This window comes from Canis lupus, chromosome 2 (genome assembly GCF_048164855.1).
Source record: "Canis lupus baileyi chromosome 2, mCanLup2.hap1, whole genome shotgun sequence".
In the NCBI taxonomy this organism is placed as follows: domain Eukaryota; kingdom Metazoa; phylum Chordata; class Mammalia; order Carnivora; family Canidae; genus Canis; species Canis lupus.
The window spans coordinates 3,351,192-3,372,290 of record NC_132839.1 but is presented as its reverse complement, the minus strand read 5'-3'; positions in this window follow the sequence as shown (position 1 = coordinate 3,372,290).

Genomic DNA, 21,099 nt, shown 5'->3' with positions numbered 1-21,099 from the left:
CCACAGCTATCCCGGCTACAGGCTTCCTGCCTCTGTCCTCCGAGCGACAGAGCAAAAGATTCAGACCGGTACATCCTCTCCCTTTCGCCCCCATAACGAACGATCGTGCTGTCGTGAAATGATAAGATCTGACGCGTTCTCTGCAGACCACGTCTTCCCAGGCAGGCATCTGCCTTAAAGCCATCTGTCCGCTTCTCTTCCTTATCTGTCACGTCTCCGAGAAACCAGCTGCGGAGTCTACTTCATCCTGAAAGGCCATGAAATATTATTGATCAGAAATTGGAGAGCATGAGGCTTAGTTGCTCCGTCTCCATCCATACAGTGTGGAATAAAATAAAGCATGGTGAATTCGATTAATTTTCATCGGTATAGAAAGCCAAATGAGAAAACTCATTCCTCAGGGTGTAGTTTTCTTTCTTTCTTCTTCTTCTTCTTCTTCTTTTTTTTTTTTTTCTATGTCTCTCCCTTTTCTTCTAGTTAGTTGGTGGGAATTCTCATCTGTTTTGTGTCCTGGTACTGATTAGGATACATATTTTGGCCTAATTATTTTTACTTGCTTACTTGTCATAACTTCTGTGCACAAAGAGGTGATTATTCACCCAAGCCACTTAATCCTAATCCTTTCCCAAACTTGAAGTTTAATCTAGAGGGTGGTTTATTTTTTATTTTTTTATTTTTTATTTTTTTAGAGGGTGTTTTGAAATTAGCATCAGAGAAAGAGCACTGGCTTTTTGGTCCGATAGCCTAGCATCGAGATTGGTTCTTATACTAACTTGCCCTGAAATCTGGGTAGGATATTTTGACACGATTTACTTTTTTACATATAATTTAAAACGAAATGACCTAATATATTCATTAATTAATGATCAATCATGTACCCACCCATCTTTCCATTTATCTATCCCACCAAAAATTTGTTCTTTCAAAAGATATTATTTATTAGAACATGGGCCAGGAGGTAGGGGGAAAGCAAACTAACCAGAAAATGTCTGCTCTTGTAAAGCTTAAAATCTAGTAAAGAAAAAAGAAAACAGGTTACAGATAGTCATACAGTGTGTCCAATGATCATGGGGGCTATGGAGAAAAATTAAGTTGGAATGTGCTAGAGAGTTATGATTTTCAATTGAGCAAGCAGGGAAGGCTTCCCAGAGACGGTGGCACTTGAGCCAAGACCTAAAGGAGGTGAGGGAGTGAGTCATACAAATATCTGGGTACAAAGTGTTTCAACCAAAGAAACTAAAATACCTGAGGCAGGAATGCACCTGCCATTTTCAAGGAAAATCTGGAAATCAGTGTGGCTGGACTGGCTTGGGGAGGGGGCTGAGGGCGGAAGAGCGGGGAGACAGTGGGGGCGGATGACATAGGGTCCCACAGGCCACTGAAAGGATTTTGGGTTCATTTCTGGAGGAGATGGGGACTCACGGGAGATTTGGGACCAGGTAGGGACATGATCTGACTAGGGTTTTGGGGTCTGTGCTGAGAACAGGCTGTGCTGGGTGGGAGGTGGACGCAGAGAGAGTCATCAGGGGAATAGGCCGGGGAAGTAGTGGTGAGGTCCCCGGTGAGAAGTCATAAATTCTGATGTTTTGAAAGTCGACCTGGGTAGATTTGCTATTGAGTAGTGCAGTTGCTGGGTCATGGGTGACGGGCACTGAGGGGGGCACTTGATGGGATGAGCACTGGGTGTTAGACTCTATGTTGGCAAATCCAACTTCAATAAAAATGAATTTTAAAAAATTAAAAAAAAATGCTATTCAGGAAGGGGAAAAAAAGAGAAATTAGGGACATTTATAGGATTTGGGCCTGAGGGATTTGAACCATAAGCTGCCCGGTACCGGGATGGTAGCATGGGACCAACAGGAGGGAGGAGCAACTGGACGGGGTGAATCAAGAGGCAGGTGCTGGACTGATGGGCTTGAGATACCTGCATCCCGTCGTGCTGCACGCTGGAGCCCAAGCACGCTGCGTCCTTGGGGGGGGATGGGCAGGGGAGCCAGCGGCAGGGCCGACGATGGGGCAGCCTCCCCAGGCCTCAGAGTCCTCATTCCTTATGAGCCTGAGTACCCATAACCACGACCAGTGGACACAGTGGCCCAGGCTGCAGGAACGAGTCATTTTTACCCAGAACTTTCCTCCAGGATACAGATGGGCAGCCCTCCCCGTAGCCCAGACTTTCCATCACTCATTCAGCTTTCAGACCAGGCACAGATGCCACAGCTCGTCTGATCCCAGTCCCTCTGTGGACACCGTGGGGCACGAGACTGGGAGACCCTCTCTGGCCCCATGCACACCTGCACGCCACACCTTGATGGGGATGCAATTAGGTACCTAAAAGTTTCAGGTGAAATCAAATCCCCCTGCTGGTATTTCTGACGTCCGCCTTTTCATTCTATGTATTTTTGCCCAATTTTTCGCCTGAAGCTAGGAGTTGTGCAGATTAAAGTGTGTATTCGCCAGCACGCCAACAGAAAAGAAATCGTTTTGCCACCATGCGCGATGACCACGGAGACCATGTGTTTTTGGAAAATTGTCTAAGATTGGTTTTGAATGAAATAAAGGGGTATCAAAAATATAGTTAGGGCAATTTATTTTATTTCTTTTGAAGATTTATTTATCTGAGAGAGAGAGAGAGAGAGAGAGAGAGAGAGAGATGGGGGGAAGAGGAGTGGAGATGGGGGAGCCAAAGAGAGAATCTCAAGCAGAGTCCCTATGGAGAGCAGAGCCTGACGTGGGGCTCGATCCCATGACCCTGAGAGCGTGACCTGAGCCAAAATGAAGAGTCAGGTGCTTGACCCACTGTGCCACCCAGGTGTCCCTACTCCAGGCAGTTTAAAATTCATGTCTACATCTGAGTGAACTCCTCTAAGAATTAAAGTAAATGTGCTGGGTGGTAGATTATAAGTGTTTTACTTTTCTCTTTTCAAGGTTTTTATTATTTGAAGATATACAGGAAAAAAAATACCCATTGCCATAGTTGTGTATTAGGTTGATAGCATGTGCTTGAATATTTGATATTTGAATATTTCCTGGAACCCCCAGGAAGAGGTTTAGAAGCAACACGCGGTCAAGAGCAGGAACAATGAGAAGGCATCTTTTTCGTTTCCTGGGGGGTCTCCTGTCCTGTGGGGTTTGGGGCTTGAGGTTTTTTAGAGAGTCTCTCTCTGTGTGTCTGTCTTTGCTGGATGCTCGTAAGACAACTTGGGCTCTGTAGACTCGGACCGTGACGGGCTCACTGAGGAGAGAGAGCTCGTGCTGGCCACCCCGTTCTCTGGCTCGCCCCAAGCTTGGAGAGGACAGCAGGTGCAGGAATAACTGTTGTGGCCTCTTCACTAATAGCACTCACTTCCCCAGCTGACTGGTTCTTTTCCACTCAGCGTGATTTTGCAAGAAATGGTACCCACAGCTCTTACGTCTCGGGCCTGACTGGGGGGTCTGTGGACCAGGCCTTACACAATCCATGTCCTGCGCTGCAACTGAGAGGACCACCGCCCGCACAGACAGGACTTCAGGGCCGCAGGTGCCCCAGACTGTGGGAGGTAGCAGATGGGATGAGGTCAATGAGGACAGAAGCCAGGTGAGAAATAGGGCCAAGTGGAGTGGATGGGGTGGAGGCAGTGAGAGTACGTTACCTCGTCTCAGGCCTGCGTCCCTCGGACTCTCCACCGCTTCCCTTCTGTCCTTCAGGTCTGGGATCCAGTAAATCACCTTTAATTTTTTTTTTAATTCTTTGAATTTTGCTGCTGTTATTTTTAGCCAAATAATAGAGGTGAAGACAGTGGGATGGCCACTTTGTTCTGGAAGTCCGAGTCCATGTCTCCAACATAGGCAGAGGCAGGCGAGAGAGAGAGTAAGAGAGAGAGAGAGAGAGAGAGAGAGATGGTGCATATGACTGGAGGTTTTCTGTGCTGATTTTTTCTTCTTTCCCCTCCCTTTCTCCTTCCCCTTCTCTCTCCTCCTCCCCTTTCCTTCCTTTTTCTTCCTTTCTTTTCTTCTTTTCTTCCCTTTCTTTCATCTTCCCTTTCTCTGTCTCCTCTCCTCTCCTCCCCTTCCTTCCTCCCTCCCTCCCTTCCTTTCTCCCTCCCTTCCTTCCTTCCCTCCCTCCTTCCCTCCCTCCACTCCTCCCTCCTTTCTTTCCCTCCCTTCTTCCCTCCCTCTGTTCCTTCCTCCCTCGCTTCCTTCCCTCCCTCCTTCCCTCCCTCCTTCCCTCCCTCTCTTCCTTCCTTCCATCCGTCCTGAAATTGAGCATAAGAGGGCAGAAGTAGATGAAGACCCCGATAGTAGCAGAGGACACATGGTAATTAACTGAGTTAATCACATTTACTGGACTTACTAATAACTGTTTAATGTACAGCGTCCAATTTAAGCGAGGATTTAATGAAGTAGAAGCATTCGAGGGAGGAAGGGGCCTATGGTCGATGGAAAGGGGCCTATGACGTGGTCGACGGGAGCTAGACGCTCTGTATCCTTCGCCTTGTTCAGGTTTATGAGGGGCTCTAAGTAACCCTATAAATTACGTGTGCTTCCTGACCTACCTTAGGTGAGAAAGAAAACCTATTGGCTCCCATAATTGACTAACTCCAAGCTGAGAACTGATTTTGGGAGGGGCTTCACTCAGTGCTTAGGTGACGTCATCAGATCCATGTGTGGGTCAGGGCCCTGTGTCCTGTGGCTCCGGGCCCAGGGGTAATCACGTGGGTGGTGCTCCCTGGCCTCGAGCAGCTGTGCCCTCTCTTTCCCCTCACGTTGCCCTTGCTGTTCGGCCTACTGGGCGCACCCTGGAACCTGGAACCTGAGGTTCCTATTATGCCAGCGTCTGTGGAGGAGACTCGGTTTCCATTACAGCACGAACCAAAGTCCTAGAACTGAGCCTTGTTAGCCTTTCTCTACATTTGCAAGAACAGTTCAGATTATTGCAGTTCTTTGGAGCCGGACCACGGTGATGCTAAGTCCTGACACTGGCTGTGTGACCTGAGATATGTCCTTGAGTTCTCTGAACCTCAGACATGGTCAGAGCCTTCCAGCTAAAATTGAGTGCCAGGCGTCTGCTATGAGATAATGAGCATCATATAACCTGATTTGTTTTCGTAGAGATCCGAGCAGCCAACACTTGGGGTCAGGACCTACAATATACTTAACTCAGGAAACTTGGTGCCTCGATTCTTCTGCTGACTTCAGATAGATTTTATTTTTTTCATCTTTAATTTGCCTTTGATTTTTATTCTTAGCAGTAGCCAGAAGACAACCTATTGAAAGACAAAGGTTATGGTTGCCCAACTTTTGCCTGAGAGACTCGACTCTGATGTTTTCTTTCCAAGTAGAAAGAAGCTTTTAGTAATTCATTCTAAACTTTTCTCCTCTCCTCAAAATCTGAAACTTTTGTATAATTAGCCCCCCCAGGTTGTTCTAACACTGATTTCAATTGTACACGTTTATTTTATTTATTTTATTTTTTATTTTTGTACACGTTTATTTTAAAGGACACTATGGAGACTGTGATTTTTCAGTCTTGTACATGCTTATTTTAAAGGATCGCTATTTCTGTTTTTCTTAGATTTTTAGCTTTCCAAAGGCTACATCCGTGGTAACGACGTATTAAAAACTGGACTCATATCTGTCATATGTGAAATTATACACAGGGAGGGACAGTAAGTAGCTCCTCGGCCCTCTCTAATCTCCAGTGTGCCTGTCCTGCCCAGAGAGGTCCCTGATGCTCAGGCTGTGTGACACATATCGTAAGGTGGGGTAACATCCCTTTTGATAGGAACGATCACAGAAAGATATTTAGCACAAACAAGTATGCTCTTGGGATTCATTTTGAAAAATTAGGGGGAATTTAGCATTTGTCATCTTAGATTCCCTTTGAAGTGAGTTTGGGTTATGAGAACACATACTCATCAACAAGGCTGAAGTAGCCGAGGCGCACCGTGAGGCTGGGAACTCACACAACATTGATGTAGTTCAAAGGTGGAGACGCGGCTTCTGCCCACTGAGGCATCCTCGTGCGTAAACGCTTCAGGGATCCAGTTCTGTGAGCTTGGAAGATTATCTTTCATTGTCAGAACTTTCATGTTCTTAGGACATAACCATAAAAAAGAGGAGATCTTCAGGCCTCCTTCCCCGCCTTCTGGTAGAGTCCACCGACAGTATCGCACACTTTGAAACCAGGCACATTCCCCTGTGGGGAACGTGGGCAGCTTTTTGTGAAAAACATCAGGGGCTTCGGGCTTAGAGGAGATAGGAGAGCTGCCCCCAAATATTTGGTGAGTTTTCAAGTGAAGAGGGCCCCCAACGGCCAACCGGGTGGAAGAAGAACTGGTTGGATGGCAGATTTTAGAGGACGCCAATTGAATGAGAAGTTTCCTAAGACTTGTAACGGTTCAACAAAAGAACAAGTGTCCCCAAGGTCTTCAAGGAAGGGGGCCACCTGATATCAGCCAGGGGTAGAGGACAGAAGCAAGAGGTTCAGCCTAAGGTTCACGGGCCCTCAGCATCTCCTGAAAAGAAAGGATTCCAAGTAATTTCTTGGTCCTGTTGGCTACATTGACATTCTGAGTTGTGAAGAAGGTCGTTTATCCTGTCCCAGTCTCAGAATCACCTCCGTGTATTATTTTCCCCCCAAATAGTGGAATGTAAATACTCCAAAGGGCACAGGGGGTTTGCGGGAAGGAAACATAAAGGAACAAAACGAGTCAGATGGGCATTGGGATAAAATGGAGCTAAAGTCTGTTGAGAAGGGCTTGTACCTCCTGCTTCCTTTTGCCATGTGGAAGTTGAGACCCAGGGTTGCCAACTCTGAATTTTCAAGGAAAGCAGGAAATAAAGGTTTTTTTGTTTTTGTTTTTTGATGTGAAAGCTCTTGATCTTTGAAATGTTGGTGACTAAAAAACATTCAAAACACTGCAGGATTGAAGGGGGGGCAGGGTTTCAAACTGCAAAGCCAGTTTAGCCCTCAGGTCCCTTTCCTGTGACATCTGGAACAAGCAGGGAGATAATAAAGTGAATGAATAAGTAACTATCTTGGTCACAAATGAGAGCCACAGATGAGACTTTGTGATTTTTCAGTCTTGTATCACTAACTTTGTCATCATTTATGCCATGTGATACCTTAATCGTGGGGCTTGGGTCTCCTAAACACATTCGCTGTCCTCAGAGCAGGAAAGAGATCTCAAGAGTGTAAAAATATTCCAGGTGCATGTATGTAGTCAGGGCTCCTTTGCAGAATATCGTCAACAGCGTACCATATTGGGGGTATGATGGGGTGGTGCAGTCGGAGAGACTTGAGGTGACATTCCTATGTCCTCCTCACCAGTGGGTGACAGTGGGAAGGTCACTTAACCTACTTGAGTCCTAGGTTTTGGGCCCAAAAGTTGGGGAATAAGATACATACTCACAAGGTGGGTGTGGGTTTGAGTGGAAGGAGGTTTATGAAGCACCCAGCAGAGGGCTTGATGCAAAGTTGAGTTCCCTAAATTTTTCTCTGGAATCTTCCCTCTCACTCATTTAGAGGATTTTCTATTGAGGGGCATCTGGGTGGCTCAGCGGTTGACTGCCTGCCTTCGGCTCAGAGTGTGATCCCGGGATCCAGGGATCGAGTCCTGCGTCGGGCTCCCAGCATGGAGCCTGCTCCTCCCTCTGCCTGTGTCTCTGCCTCTCTCTGTGTGTGTCTCTCATGAATAAATAAATCTTTAAGAAAAAAGAGATGATTTTCTGTTGAAAAATATGAGCATTGTCGGAGTTCCTCCAGGAAAAACAAACGAATGAATCAAATAAAAACAAAGGACATAACCAACACAATTCATGTGATGGTTAATTTTATACATCTTAGCCGGGCCACAGTGCTCGTATTTGGTCAGACATTATTCTGCATGTATCTGTGGAGTTGTTTTTTTTTTGGGTAAGTCTAATATTTAAGTCGGTAAACTTTGAGTAAAGCAGATTTACCTCCATGATGAGTGTGGGCCTCACCCAATCAGTTGAAGATCTTAATAAAACAAAAGCTGGCTTTCCCAGAGCAAGAAGGGATTGTGCAAGCAGAGAGCCTTTGGGCTCCGACTGTGTATGTAGACAATACATGTGGATGTGTGTGCATCTCTACCCATCCCACTGGCTCTGCTTCTCTGCAGATCCTAGCCTGATAGGACCAGCAATGCCTCGACCTGCAGTATAGGATGTATAAGAGGGTAATTGATCCATGTCAAGTGGTGATGACTTATGCAGGGGCTTTGTTTTGTGATATTTTTGTGTCCTGAACTGTGTACCCCCACCTATGGTCCTGGAAGTAGGGCCAGATGCGTCCAGTGCCAAGTGCTTTGTTAGTGTGACTTCACTAAAGATCCCAACCAGTGGGAAATACAGAAGACAGAGTCGCAGCTGCTGCCCATTGGATGACTCATCTTTCAAATCCTCCTTCCCCAGTGCTGGGGAAGAAGAAAAATTCCTGCTCTTGGTAGTTTATATCCTCCCCCTTCAGCAAAGGCTCCTAATGTTGCCGGGAGGGAGCATGCAGAGTTGAGCTATTTAGGATTTCACGTGCACGTGCTCACGAAGTCTCCATGTGAGGGAAATCTAATAACTGCAGAAGTTTCACGTGGGGTCCTTTGGGGCCCATATATTGTCATGTTTTGTGTTTGAGCAGATTTCAGCAGTGATGATACTAACGGGATCTGCCTTATCCTGACTGTATTCAAAGTAAAAACGGGCGTGGGTGGACAGTCGTCCAGGAATCATGCCATTGACACGGTGCTGTGACATCACAGGGTGAGGAAACGACAGTCACTTCGCTGCCACCACTAAACACGCCCGTTTGTCCCACACCCACGCTACAAGGCATGGCCGGGTGACGCTCCTCACATGTAACCTGAACTAGCTATGGGTCGTAACCCAGGGCCTCCTTCCCACCGTGAACAGGATTGCACCAATCAACATTCGTTCTGTAGTTTATGGGGGATTGAATGTCTCATCGTTTGGGGGCTGGACGGGGATGACACTGGAGGTGGGAAGGAGAATCTTACCTTTCTTTCATAAAATGAGAGCAGCCCTACGGGGAAGGTGGATGTGTATAAACTCTTGAAAGAAAAAAGAAAGGCTGGCCAGGCGCTTGTAGAAAACCAGAAGGTGTTGAGGGGGTCATCAGGAGGTTCTTGGGGCTGAAAGAGGGTCTGAGTCTCTTAACGGAGCGAACCTTCAGTTTTGAACGTCGCTTACAATCCAGGGGCATCAGAGCCCCTTGACATGCCACGCAGGGCCTCCAGCTCCCAGCCGGACACCTACAGAGCCCTTGGAGCAGCGGCGCCCCAATAGGGATTCAGACCTCTATTAACTGGAAAGGCCTGGAAAGTTGCTCCCACCAGATGTTGGACGGCACCCATTAACTGAAAGCAATGGCTAGTCACCATTTTTACATTAAGGCCTTATTAAATAGATTCTTCACTCTTTCTTCCTTCTGATGCTGCTTTTACACAAATTTCATCTCACATAATTCATTCCTCCTCAATTTCCTCCCATAATGTCAAGATTTTTCAGACATTTCTCTTAGTTTTGTTTTATTTTTTTCAATGTCTTCAACTCCTTCCACATCACCATGATAGGTCTTTTGCTTTGAATGTGGCTCATCATTGTAGCATCAGTCTTCTAAAATATCCGTACGAGGACCTTTTACTCACAGAGGAACGATCATCTACATTCAAATGTCTTCTCATACTTTTTACATCTTTTGCAAGAGGGTAAAAGAAGAGAGTAAACAGTTGTATCCGGCCTTGGCTTCGCTGTGTCTGTGGCGGTGCAAGCTGGCACACCCAGATGTGCACACCCCAGGCTTGGTCCATGGCTCCCGCCGTTCACCCAGTCACCCAACACAGCCACCCAGGCCTGAGCCCACTCCCTTGTTCCCCAAGTACTCTGTAACCCTCTTCCTGGACGCGGTTGGCTCCCTGATGTCTCTGTATCAGCCTCCAACTCTGCTGCAGGTGCCACGATGGGAAGATCCTAGGGATCTACCCCGCCCCCCGGACTATTTCAGCTGCCTCCTGTTTCTATCTCGCCTCCTCTATTTATTCCATGAATATTCTTGAGATTCCCTACCATCCGCTGTGTTGGGGCGCTCATCATGTTGGGCAAGACTGACGATCACACCGTAATGGATGTTCCAGTTAACGAGGGGAGGGAAACGTGAATTCTGTGATCACAAAAATGTGTGAGCATAGAGTCTCGGCTGCCACAGTACCCACTGCATCCCCACCACACCCAAGTCTCTTCCCAGTGTTTACAATCCTCTAGTACCTTCCCATTGCCTTTAGGATAAATCCCAAACCTAGTGAAGTGCATGGCATGTGTGTCCTCCGTGCTCTGGTCCCTAAGGTCTTTCCGACCGCTTCTCCCCACACCGGCATCCCCAGCGGCCTGCTTTGGCTTAGGCTCTTTTTGCTGCTTGAATGTTCTTAGCTGCACTAAAACTGATGACTTTCCTAGACTCAACTCAAACATCAACTTTAATTTTTGAAAGCCTTCTTACCTTTTGCATATCCTTTTTGTTTCTCCAGCATGTGACATGACCTACCTTTGTGTCCCTCTGTCCCTATTTATTTTTTAAAAAGACTTTATTTATCCATGAGAGACTCACAGAGAGAGACACAGAGACACAGGCAGAGGGAGAGGCAGAGGGCTCCTGCTGGGAGCCTGATGTGGGCCTCAATCCCAGGTCTCCAGGCTCATGCCCTGAGCCCCCCAGGTGCCCCCTCTGTACCTATTTAAACGTGCATCTCACCCCGCAGCACTTCATTGCTCTTGCACATCCACGTGAGCACCCGACCCAGTAGATGAGAAATGCGGCGCGGTCCCAGGCCCTCCTTCATTCTGCACCTCTGCATCCTCAGGGCCGGCTCCTATGACTGACACCTGGCAAGATAGCTCACTGCAGACGAGCATGTGAATGAGTAATACAGCGTCAGCAAGGGGTGGCACGTGCTTGTTCTGCACACATGGTATCCATCCTGCCATCCAAAAGGAAGGGTTGCCCATTCACAGATGGGCTCAGCAGGCCACACACGTGTAAGGGACGGAGCTCGGCCGTGAGCAGGAGTGAACGACTGAGCGCATCAGTGACTCAGGGGAGCAACTCAGGAAATCTACGATCGCGTCCTGAAGTTCAAGTGGTCTTTCTTCTGTGGCTTTGGCGGAAATGATCTGTAGTTGGGGCTGCTCCGACTCTACCCAACCGGCCGTGTGGGCAAGGCCTTTGGTCCTCACGTATCAATGAGGAGGCCGTGGCATTGCTGTCCCAGGTTTTCGGCGAGGACCGACCGAGATCCTGCGTGGAAGGTGCTTTGCACCGCGGCAGGCACGTGGGGAGGCTACAGGGCTGCAGCTCCCACTCTCACCTGCCCTCACGCCAGGCATTCTTTTTTTCCCCCCTCCTTCTAAAGTTTTAAAGAGAGTGCAGAAAACACTAACACAGACCTCGGTGCACACACAGGAACCCAGTGCAAATCTCATTTACAGATGGAGTCAGAACATCACAACACTTTACGGTTATTGCTGCAGTCGTCTTGTGCCTCCCTTCCCAGAGGCAAGGCCTCTACTGATGTTGGAGCTTGCTCTTCCTCTTAATTACTTTTTATACTTTTGTCACTCCTGTGTTTATGGAAGGACGATGCACACAATCGTTCTCTACGTGCCACTAAAATCTGTGTAAAAGAGTTATATTCTGTCTTTTTCCCGCAGCTTGCTTTTTCATGTTACACTTCTGAAGTTTACCTATGTGGGCACATCTGTCACTGGCTCGTTTATTCTATGTCGTGGAGATGCTACCAATTTACCCATGACGTGAACATATATTCATGGATATACATTTTTTAAAAATATTGGCTATTAAAACTCATTGACTATCCTCAATATACATCTTACTGTGCACATATGAAAGAGTTTCTTTTCGTCCTTTTGCAGCTAGGATTTTGGGGGAGAATTAAGCCTCCTCTAAGGCCTCTGTCACATGTAATGAATGAATACGCTCCTACGAATCTAGAATGGAACCAGCGATGTACTTGGGTGAACAGACAAAATTGTTACCCAAATTATTTTTCTATAGGACAGTTTTCTTACAGAACCCTGACTGAGAGGGGCTATATACAGAAAGAGAAATACTAGGTTATAGGGTATATATTGGTTCAACCATGTGAAATGGTCAATATGTGATCACCTCTGATCTTACAAAAACGGCAATTTTATATAACTTGACACGCATGCCTTTAACTCTGAAACACTTTGCCTGTATGATGAGATGGCATTTTATTGTTTATGGTATTTTATTGTTTTAATTTGAATTTACTGAATTACAAGAGAGTCTAAGAATCTTTTTATATATTTACAATTTGGCTTTTCTTTTCTATTTATTATAATTTTTGCCTCTCCCTTCCTCCCCGCCCCCATTTCTCTAACCTTTTGCCTTTAAACATGCATATATGTATGTGATAGTAAATATCTTCTTTCTATCTTTGGGCCTTTACAATTTTTGTACATGGTATCATTTTATGCAGAAGTTTAAATTTCACTATGATCGAAATTGTCATTCTTTTCCTTTAGAAGTTTTTCTTGTTATTTAAGACTCCTTTTCTTTGAGGTCAAAGTCTTTTTCTGTATTTCCCCTAACAGTTTCAAAGTTTTGCTTTTTTATGTTGTTTCTTAAAATATTTAGACTTTAATTTTGTTGGTTCTTAAAATATTTAGACTTTAATTGTTTTGTTTGGGATTTGGTAGTGATGTAACATAAGTTTTTCCTGCCACCCCACCTTGCCTCCTCAAACCCACTCACAATCTAGAAATTAAAGGATTAATATCTGACACACCCAGGGGCTCTGGGATCAGTACCAGAGCCCTTCTGTGTGATAAGTGCCCTTGCTTTTTGAATGTTTGGGCTCACGTTCCAACCAATACTCACTATCTTCAGTGATAGTTTGATAATTTCTTAATATGTGGGAGAAAAATTGCCCATGCTATGTTGTTGGTCTTCAAAATTGTCACACAACTTCTTTGCTTTTTGTTCTGTAAATTTTTAAGATCAGTTTATCAATTAAGTTCCACCTAAAAAACATCTAGAGATTTTTAAGAAAATGGTTTGTTATTTGGATCAAAACTGAAAATGGAAATGATAATTTTTTTTTTTTTTGGTCCCTGTGTGTCTTTGAATCTGTAGGTCTTCTCTTGTTTGGTTCCTCTTGAAATGTATTTATTAGAACAACCACCACCACAACAAAACAAGCAAATGTGTTCTGTGTACTGTTCCTCACGAAAACAGACTGTTGTTTTCTGGTTGCGTTTTCAAGGCATCCTTCAACATGTTTCTCTGGCCCTGGTGTTTCCTATAAATTGCTTGTTAGAGCTGAATGATTGATCAGATTCCGGCTTGACTTCTTTTCTTCAGTTGCATGACTCCATCAAAGACAGGACTATAAACTTTAATCAAGAAACAGAATGTGTTGTTACTTCCCTTATGCCATGGCATCAGCTTTGATGATTTTTGCCCAGATCCTGAATTGAACAGAGGTGGAAAAATGGTGATATTCTAATTCTATCTCATTCTTCCTTCATTTATGAGCCAGAATGCAACCATCGAGAAGAGCTTTCCTTTCCCAACTATTTGATTACTCTGAAATGCAGTTTGTGTACAAAAGGCAAGATGAGGTCTTAACTTTTTTTCCCTCTTGTATCAGTTTCCAAAACAATGGGTTGGTTATCTAGCAGACCTCAAGGAGATCTTTAGCATCATTTTTAACTCAGGGCTTTAAACATATTTGATATGTCTTAGTCCATTCCATTTTATCATCATCATTGATATCTAAACTGTCACTGAATCCTCATAATGGCTCCATCAGGGCTGGCTTCATCAGCACGTGGCCTGTGCAGTCCCACGGGTCCCCACACTCAGGAGGGTCCTGCATTAGTCTCCTGTGCCCGATATAACAAAAGACTACACGCTGGAGGTCTTACAACAGCACAAGTTTTATTTTCTCACAGTTCTGGAGGCCAGAAGTGCAAAATCAAGGTGTTGACTGAGCTGTACTCCCTCCAAAGGCTCTAAAGGCAAACCTTCCTTGCCTTTTCTGGCTTCTGGAGGCTCCAGGTGTTTCTTGGCTTGGGACTATGTAACTCTAATCTCTACTTCTGTCTTCACGTGGCACTCTCCTCCCCGTGTGTCTCATAGAGGCACAGTTGTCACTGGATGTGGGGCCCACCAGGATAATCCAGGATGATCTCATCTCAAGATCCTTAATTACACTGGCAAAGACCTTTTCACTAAAGACGACTATATTCGCTGGTTCTAGAGGTCAGGATGTGGGCCTGTCTTTCTGGAGGGCTACTCTTCACCCCACCATGGGCCATATGCTTGGGTTAATCTCAGTGTGGCTACATTTTATCATTGTTTTTCTCTAGGATGAGTGCCTTTTGTGTCCTATTTTAGGAAAGCTTCACTTTTTTTTTTTTTTTGAAAGCTTCACTTATTCATAAGTCGTGAATATATATTCTATGTTTTCTTCCAAACATTTTGCTTATTTTGGCGTTGGATCTGCAATCCACCTGAAAGTATTTTTTGTGTAAAGTGGGAGATTGCATTCTACATTTGTATTTTAGTATATATTAGTTTGCTTGACACAGTTTTTTGAAAGATCGTTCATTCTTCTTGTGCTACACTGTCATCTTCAGGAGTCATGGCACTGACTCTATTCTAGTCCTCTGGCCTATTTGTATATCATAATTGTTTTTGAATCTTTGAGTAGAAGTTCCCCAGTGTTCATCTTCTTCAGGATTGCCTTGGTTTGAGCACCTGGGTGGTTCAGTCAGTTAAGCGTCCGCCTTCAGCTTAGGTCATGATCCGAGGGTCCTGGGATTGAGCCCCGCATTGGGCTCCCTGCTCTGTGGGGAGTCTGCTTCTCCCTGTCCATCTGCCCCTCTCCCCTGCTTATTCTCTCTCTCAAATAAATAGTCTTTTTTTTTTTTTTTTTTAAAGATTGGCTTGGTTTTGTAGGGTCTTTGTGCTTATATGTATATTTGAGAATATATGTGAAATATAGAATTTTAGAAGCCTGTTAATTTGCATGATCTGAGGGGATTTTGTTTGGGAGCAAACCGTATCTGCAGATCAATTTTGACATTACTGACATTCGCAATGCCGAACTTTACAAAACCTGTATGGGATAAATCTCTCCATTTATTTAGAATCTTATTTTGTCATTGTATCATTCATTTTAGTGTAGAAGACTTTTACAATTTTGCTAGATATAATCCTAGGCATTTGATATATTTTAGTGCCACTGTAAATAGTATTGTTAAATTTTATTTTTATTAGTTTTCTATTAAATATGGCCAAGTGGCTCCTAAGATTTGCTTGCCACTTCTCTACAACCCCGATCAGCAAGCAAATGAAGCCAAACTGGATGTAGACCGTTTATTGGTCGTGGCACATGTTACACCACTTTCCTCAGCCACGTCCCTCCCCAGCTCCCCATCAAGTCCATGCAGGGGGTGGCAGTGGGGCCAACGGGAATTCAGCCCACATGGGCCTGTGTGGCAGCTGAGCAACACTGAGCATTGGCAACTCCTCAAATCTAATGAAACCTGCCCATTCTCCCTGCAAGAGATTAGGTTTATTATCCACGAGTGTAAGCAAATGGATCCAGAGAGATACATCTCCAAATCTCTCTAGAACCATATATTATTTACTCCCTCCAAAGTCTTTGCTATTCACACTTGCCTCCTTGCTTAGCACGTCAGGACTACGCAGAAATGAAGCCATTCATGGAAGATTTTTTATCAAATCTATGTAAATTCACTTAAGAATTCTAATTGTTGGTGGATTTTCAGTTGATTAATTAATTGAATTTTCTATACACACAATCATATCTTCTGTGAATAATGGCAGTTTTATTTTTCCATTTCCAATCATTAAGCCTTTGATTTCATTTTCTCGCCTCACTGCATTGCTTGGAATCTCCAATCAGGGTTGCGTAGAAATGGGGATAGTGAGTCTCCGGGTTCATTCTTCACTTCAGGGAGAAACTATTCATTATGTGTGTTGTTAGGCTGTTGTAGATAACTTATGTCAGATTCAGGAAGTCCTTTTTTTTTTTTTTTCTAATTTACTCACAGTTTTTTTTAAAGATAATAAATGGGTATTGAATTTTCATGGAATGCTTTTTTTTTTTTACCTCTATTGACAGATAATTATATAATGTCTCTACTTTTTGCTCTTAATATGGTAAATTACACTGATAACATTTCTGAATGTTAAATCACTTTTGCCCACCTGAAATTCCATTTGGTAGTGATGTATTAACCTTTTTATGGGTGAAATTTTCTAATATTTTGTTTGGGATTTCGCATCTAAGCTCATTAGATAATATATGGTCTATAATTTTCCGGTCTTGTAATGATCTTTTCAGATATTGATATCAAGGTTAGGCTGCCCTCAGGAAATGAATTTGAAAGCATTTACTATTTCCCTTTTCTGGAGGTATTTGTATGAGTGTGAGTTTTTTAAATATTTGAAATAATTCACCAGTGAATCCATCCAGACATGGGGTATTCTTTTTGTGGGAAGGTTTTAATGATGAATTCAATTGTTTTAATAGATATTAAACTAGTATCTCTTCTTCTTTTTCTCAGTTCTGATCAGTCTCTTTTTAAAGAAAATCATTCATGTATATTTTAAAATTCATTGAATTTTGAATGTATCTTTACTAAGTTCTTCCTATTTCCTTTGGGGTTGAGTTGCTTTATTTATCTTCTTTAATCAAAAGATCAGAATGTTGCTTTTTTTTAGCCTTTTCTTTTTAAGTATCTTTTTGAAGATTACAAATTTCTTTATTTTGAAGACTTTTAGTTGTATCCTTCAAGTTTCCAATTTTGGTAAATCGTGTCTTCATCATCATTTAATTTACAATCTGTTCTGATAATCTTCACGTTTTGTTGGAGGAGATAATGGATAAGGAGCACCTGCTGGTTGACCCTGGACCTGCACCTGGGCAGTTAGAGGCTCCCAATCCTCTGCACCTGCCCTTAGACTGTTGGCTCTGCCCACGTTTGCACGGGAAGAACCATTTTAAAGGATGCAGGCTTGAGTGAACACAGTGTTGCTGAGACTCTGGGGACGGTGTGTGTGAGGGAACCCAGGTAAGACTCCCATAAAAATTTTTAAGATTTGGGGGGGGGGTTGGGGAGATGCAGTCGTCTTATGACGCCCTCAACAAACCTCCAAAGTTCCCTTGCTTCTAAAAACTGGCGCCAACCAACGTGAAGCGGCGTCCCACTTTCTTCCATCTCCTTGCCCGCCAGGTGCAGGGCCGGTTTGCAAACCTACAGTTTCCTTTTTGATTTATGAGCATTTACAAGTGTGCTGCTTCGTTTTCAAGCAGTGAGGGGTTTTCTAGTTATGTTCATGTGATTTTTTTTTCAAGCCATTTGATTTATTTCTAGCTTGACCCCATGATGGGGAAAAAATGCTGAAATTATTTAAATCCTTTGCAGTTTGTTGAGATTTGTTTTATGGGGCAGCATATGGTCTGCCTTTGTAAATATTCCACCTGCGTTTCAGAGATCTTGTATTGTTCACTTGTTGGATGCGATGTTCTACATATATCAGTATCCCTACTGATTTTTTTATCTGCTTATTTTATCGCCTAAGATTGTACAACTAATTCTTCTTTATTTTGCTACATTTTTTTTTCAAATGTCAACCTGTGGGGGAGGGGCAAGACGGCAGAAGAGTAGGGTCTCCAAATCACCTGTCTCCACCAAATTACCTAGAAAACCTTCAGATTATCCTGAAAATCTATGAATTCGGCCTGAGAATTAAAGAGAGACCAGCTGGAATGCTACAGTGAGAAGAGTTCGCGCTTCTATCCAGGTAGGAAGATGGGGAAAAAGAAATAAAGGAACAAAAGGCCTCCAAGGGGGAGGGGCCCCGCGAGGAGCCGGGCTGAGGCCGGGGCGAGTGTCCCCAGGACAGGAGAGCCCCGTCCCGGAGGAGCAGGAGCTGCACCGACCTTCCCGGGCGGAAAGGGGCTCGCGGGGAGGTGGAGCAGGACCCAGGAGGGCAGGGATGCCCTCGGGTTCCCGGGGACACTAACAGACACCTGCGCCCCGGGAGAGTGCGCCGAGCTCCCTAAGGGCTGCAGCGCGCACGGCGGGACCCGGAGCAGCTCGGGGGGCTCGGGGGCGGCTCCGCGGAGGGGGCTGCGGGGCAGGAGCGCGAATCCACCAGCGCAGGCTCCGGAGCACAGGGCGCCGGGACACAGCCCAGGATCCCGCCTCCCCCGGGACAGGCAGAAGCCGGGAGGGCCCAGGACAGCAAGGACGCTCCTGCCCCAGCTGAGCAGATCAGCGGCCCCGCCCGGAGCCTCCAGGCCCTGCAGACCGAGACCTCCGGAGCTACTGTGGGGGCTGACTCCAGGTTTCCAGAGCTGGCCCCGCCACTGGGGCTGTTGCTCCTGGGGCCTCACGGGGTAAACAACCCACCCTGAGCCCTGCACCAGGCAGGGGCACAGCAGCTCCCCCAACTGCTAACACCTGAGAATCAGCACAACAGGCCCCTCCCCCAGAAGACCAGCTGGACGGACAAGTACCAGGGGAAGCCAAGGGACTTGAAGTACACGGAATCAGAAGATACTCTCCCGTGGTTCTTTTTTTTTTCTTTTCTTTTCTTTTTTTTTTTGTTTTGCTTTTTGATTTGTTTCCTTCCCCCACCCCCCTTTTTTCTCCTTTCTTTTTCTTTCTCTTTTTCTTCTTTTTTTTTTCGTTTTTTTTCTTCCTTTTTTTTCTCTTTCTCTTTTCTTTCCTTCTTTCTCTCCTCTTTTTCTCCTTTTCCCAGTACAACTTGCTTTTGGCCACACTGCACTGAGCAAAATGACTAGAAGGAAAACCTCACCTCAAAAGAAAGAATCAGAAACAGTCCTCTCTCCCACAGAGTTACAAAATCTGGATTACAATTCAGTGTCAGAAAGCCTATTCAAAAGCACTATTATACAGCTACTGGTGGCTCTAGAAAAAAGCATAAAGGACTCAAGAGACTTCATGACTGCAGAATTTAGAGCTAATCAGGCAGAAATTAAAAATCAATTGAATGAGATGCAATCCAAACTAGAAGTCCTAACAACGAGGGTTAACGAGGTGGAAGAACGAGTGAGTGACATAGAAGACAAGTTGATAGCAAAGAGGGAAAGTGAGGAAAAAAGAGACAAACGATTAAAAGACCATGAAGATAGAATAAGGGAAATAAAAGACAGCCTGAGGAAGAAAAAACTACGTTTAATTGGTGTTCCCGAGGGTGCCAAAAGGGCCAGAGGGCCAGAATATGTATTTGAACAAATTCTAGCTGAAAACTTTCCTAATCTGGGAAGGGAAACAGGCATTCAGATCCAGGAAATAGAGAGATCCCCCCCTAAAATCAATAAAAACCGTTCAACACCTCGACATTTAATAGTGAAGCTTGCAAATTCCAAAGATAAAGAGAAGATCCTTAAAGCAGCAAGAGGCAAGAAATCCCTGACTTTTATGGGGAGGAGTATTAGGGTAACAGCAGACCTCTCCACAGAGACCTGGCAGGCCAGAAAGGGCTGGCAGGATATATTCAGGGTCCTAAATGAGAAGAACATGCAACCAAGAATACTTTATCCAGCAAGGCTCTCATTCAAAATGGAAAGAGAGATAAAGAGCTTCCAAGACAGGCAGCAACTGAAAGAATATGTGACCTCCAAACCAGCTCTGCAAGAAATTTTAAGGGGGACTCTTAAAATTCCCCTTTAAGAAGAAGTTCAGTGGAACATTCCACAAAAACAAGGACTGAATAGTTATCATGATGACACTAAATTCATATCTCTCAATAGTAACTCTGAATGTGAACGGGCTTAATGACCCCAACAAAAGGCACAGGGTTTCAGACTGGATAAAAAGCAGGACCCATCTATTTGCTGTCTACAAGAGACTCATTTTAGACAGAAGGACACCTACAGCCTGAAAATAAAAGGTTGGAGAACCATTTACCATTCAAATGGTCCTCAAAAGAAAGCAGGGGTAGCCATCCTTATATCAGATAAACTAAAATTTACCCCAAAGACTGTAGTGAGAGATGAAGAGGGACACTATATCATACTTAAAGGATCTATTCAACAAGAGGACTTAACAATCCTCAATATATATGCCCCGAATGTGGGAGCTGCCAAATATATAAATCCATTATTAACCAAAGTGAAGAAATACTTAGATAATAATACACTTATACTTGGTGACTTCAATCTAGCTCTTTCTATACTCGATAGGTCTTCTAAGCACAACATCTCCAAAGAAACGAGAGCTTTAAATGATACACTGGACCAGATGGATTTCACAGATATCTACAGAACTTTACATCCAAACTCAACTGAATACACATTCTTCTCAAGTGCACATGGAACTTTCTCCAGAATAGACCACATATTGGGTCACAAATCGGGTCTGAACTGATACCAAAAGATTGGGATCGTCCCCTGCATATTCTCAGACCATAATGCCTTGAAATTAGAACTAAATTACAACAAGAAGTTTGGAAGGACCTCAAACATGTGGAGGTTAAGGACCATCCTGCTAAAAGATGAAAGGGTCAACCAGGAAATTAAGGAAGAATTAAAAAGATTCATGGAAACTAATGAGAATGAAGATACAACCATCCAAAATCTTTGGGATGCAGCAAAAGCAGTCCTAAGGGGGAAATACATCGCAATACAAGCATCCATTCAAAAACTGGAAAGAACTCAAATACAAAAGCTAACCTTACACATAAAGGAGCTAGAGAAAAAACAGCAAATAGATCCTACACCCAAGAGAAGAAGGGAGTTAATAAAGATTCGAGCAGAACTCAACGAAATCGAGACCAGAAGAACTGTGGAACAGATCAACAAAACCAGGAGTTGGTTCTTTGAAAGAATTAACAAGATAGATAAACCATTAGCCAACCTTATTAAAAAGAAGAGAGAGAAGACTCAAATTAATAAAATCATGAATGAGAAAGGAGAGATCACTACCAACACCAAGGAAATATAAACGATTTTAAAAACATATTATGAACAGCTATACGCC